This window comes from Talpa europaea (assembly GCF_964194135.1).
Source record: "Talpa europaea genome assembly, chromosome: 4".
NCBI classification, from domain to species: Eukaryota; Metazoa; Chordata; class Mammalia; order Eulipotyphla; family Talpidae; genus Talpa; species Talpa europaea.
In genome coordinates this window covers 140,237,899-140,241,378 of record NC_140070.1, presented here as the reverse complement: position 1 = coordinate 140,241,378, position 3,480 = coordinate 140,237,899, and positions in this window count along the sequence as shown.

The window sequence follows — 3,480 nt, the reverse complement described above, 5'->3', positions numbered from 1 at the left end:
GGTTATTTTTTTGTGTTCTACAGTGTTCAGAAACTTTTTTTTTCCTTACAGGATATGGGTTCTAGTTTGACAAAGAGTTTGGATGCCCTGGGAAGGCATGCTGTCACTTTTTGGACTTCTACTACTGCTGAGAAATCATCCATCAATCTACTCGTTCTTCCTTTGAGGGTGATTTACCTTATGTATGTCTGATGCCCTGCAATGTCCCTCTGATGAGATTTCTTCTTCTTGGTCCAGTTTGGGATTTGTTGGGATTCCTGAATTTGTAGACTGGTATTCACAACCACAGCCTTTTCAGATGTTCAAATATTGCTTTTGCGTCATCCTTTCTCATGTCTCCTCCTGAGGCTGATTAGGTGTGTACTGGGTCATCCCACTCTGTCCTCCATCTATCTCATATCTTAACCTCTCATCTTCCCTATACCCTCATGTTTCTTTGCCCTGAGCCTTGATAACCACTTCAGATCTGCCCTTCCAGGGATGGTTACTTTAATAAAGCTGGAAAGCAGGAAATGGAAGTCTAAGGATGCATTTCCTGTCATTAATATTGCTGAACTCTTTTTTTGGTAATATTTATTTTTATTTATTTATGCATATAAGAACTGGGATGCAGGCCAGAGGTGCAGGGGGTGAGAGGATTCACAAGAGACAGAGTGGGGAGCAGAACAGGTGGATCAACTGAAATACACTGCTGAGGGGAGCAGCAGGGAGACAGGAGAGGTCTGCAGCACCATGTGGGTAGCTCCCTGGCTGGGGATCGAACTCGTGCTGCAGTGGCTGCGGACAGCTTCATTGTGCTGTGTCTTGATCCCCTGGGCCACCAGGGAGGCCCCGTATTGCTGAACTCTTACAGGGCACGTGATAGAGGCGTCTTCTTGCTACTATCATCCCAGAGACAGGCGCAGATTGCACCATGAGAGGAGAGAAAAGGGGAAGTGACGAGAGGGACGGTAGAGAGAGCTTGATTTCAAAACTAAGTCAACACCCATCGGTGGTGGGTGGGGTGTAGAGTGGGGCAAGCAGACAATAGACTTTGTGCTTCTCCAGTAGTAGAGTCCGGGATTGCTCTGTGGCCTCTGGTTCCACCCCAACATCACACAATTTGGGCCTCTTCCCCAGCAGGAAGGGGAGCAGCTTTTGACCCAGGGGGGTCTATGTCTTTTTCATCCTTCTTTTGCCACTCCCCCATGTCTGTCTTTCTTGGCTTTGAGACCTTTAGTCCCCCCAGCCTCCAGGTAGTCAAGCCCGGGTTTCTACCATTCCCTGCCCCAGCCCCTGAGGTGGGAGGTGCTGGCACTGTTAGGAAATAGGCTGAGCCCTAGAGTTTTCGGCGACCTACACTATCTCCATACACTCAGTGATGCAGCTGCAAACGTTAGACATGGACTCTGGCTGACATAAGCAAAAAAGGAGCTTCTCAACATCAAAGTGGGGAGCTCTCAGAATCTCAGGAAGAGTGGGGGGAACCATGAGGAGGGACAGACAAGAACGATGTCAAATCAGACCCAGTCTGGTGTGGATGTCACGGCTGCTGGTGCCACGGCTCCCTGGTGGCTGGACACATGTCCTGCTGTCACCCTGCTTCTAAGTCAAAGCTGGGTTGGGGCATATTGACTCCCTAGAATGGGGGAGGGGTTCATAGTTGCTGGGTGGAGATTCCTGACATAGAAGGGGTTTCAGGCGAAGGCGCAGGAAGGATGCCCCCGTCCATGGCAGGGGTGGAGTGGTGAATGGGGGAGCTCCTTTTCCTCTCTCCAAAACCACATGTAGCCACCTCCTGCAGCACTGGACATGCCTCCTGCAGGGAGGAGAGCTTCACTGGGGAAGAGAATCAGATTTCTCATGACAGGAGCCCAGGCCAGAGTCCAGCTTTGGGGGGAAGGGGAGAACTGAGAACTGGAAACAGGGTGAGCACCTCCCCAGAATGTCAGTGGAAGTAATTAAAAGATACTGACCTAGAAGATGAAAGCAAGGAAGGCCAGTCATCTTTTCCCCATATTGTATCATTTAAAAAACATCAAATTCTTTCAAAAAGCTGCTTTTTCATCTTGGGGGAACATCAATGAATCTGCTTTCTTGGGTGATCTGCCAAGAGGAAGGGGCGTTTTTTATGGACCTAAGTTTGCAGCGTGAAAGTCGGGAGATCACGTCACTGCTGAGAAGAGCTACCATTTATTGAGTCGCTACTATACTGACGTGGGCATCTTTAGTGGGGGTCTCACTGGTCCCTCGGTCTTTTCACCTCAAGCACAAGAGGAGGAAACACGGGTCATAGGTTAATTCACAGCAAGGAGCCCTTCTATTCTTCGAAGCTTCCTAGACAGAGACTGTCAGGGAGAGGCTGTGGCCAAGGAGCTGGGTTCAGACCATTGCACTCCTCACCCTGTGCCCGGGCTCAGAATGCATGTTTTGCTTGTCCCCAGCATCCCCCCACCCCAGCACTAGAAGATACCCCAAGGACATACCTTCCGATAGCAACGTGGGGGAGACACCAAGATAGCACACGTGACTGAAAACTAAGGCCTCCATACTGCTGACCTTGACCAACAGGGGCCGAGGGCCGCCCCCCACAGAACAGCCAAAAATCCAAGCATAATTAATATCCACAGGCTACACACCCTCAGGTTCGACGACTCACGTTAGAGGCTGGCTGGATCGGGAATGCTCATCCGTGGGCAGAAAAACACCCACACGTGAGTGACTGTCGCAGGTCCCGTGATATAGCCTCCTAAGGTCCTGGGGTGGGTGTGCGGGTGGCCTGGGCTCGAGCCTCGTGTGTGATGGAAGCCCCCTGCTGGTTAGAGATGCCGCCCACCGATCTGGGGGGTCTGCCTCTCTTTTGGGTCTTTCCTTGCCCTCTGCACGGGGCCAGCTGGGCCTGCCAGACACGGGAGGCCCATGCAACCAGCACCGTCTCAGGCGGACAGTGGGTGGGGTCTGAGGAACTCCCGTGAATGGACATCAAAAGCAGCAGAGAGAGGCCTCATTCAATATCTGACGACAAATGTGTCTCACCGACGCACAGATTAAATAGAGAATAAATTTTAATGGAGCACCAGTGCTATATAAAAGATACAGTAGAAAAATGAACCCAGCTGCAGCGTCCCTGAGAATCCAGAAAGGTGGGCTCCGAACAGCCATCGGCCCCGCTGAGCTGAGGCTGTTTTGCAGACCTCGGCAGTCGGCAGGATGTTACAGCCTCCAGTGTCGGTCCTCCTGTCTTAAATATTTCCATTTCTCCCAGTTAAAACTTGCTCCTTATATGAGTGCATCTAAGAGGCTGAGTTCAGTCAGTGGTCAACAGTTTTTTAAACCATTGAGGCCTGTATAAAGCAGCAACTTCCCAAGCTGGAGTGTTTTTGCCAAGTGAGCCTTTAAAATCTACCTCTTTGGCTGTTTTGATGTTGTCCTGGCATTTTAAGAGTCCCAGATACAGGGCCTGCTCAGGTGGTCTCAGTACGTCTGTGGGTCTGGTTGCCC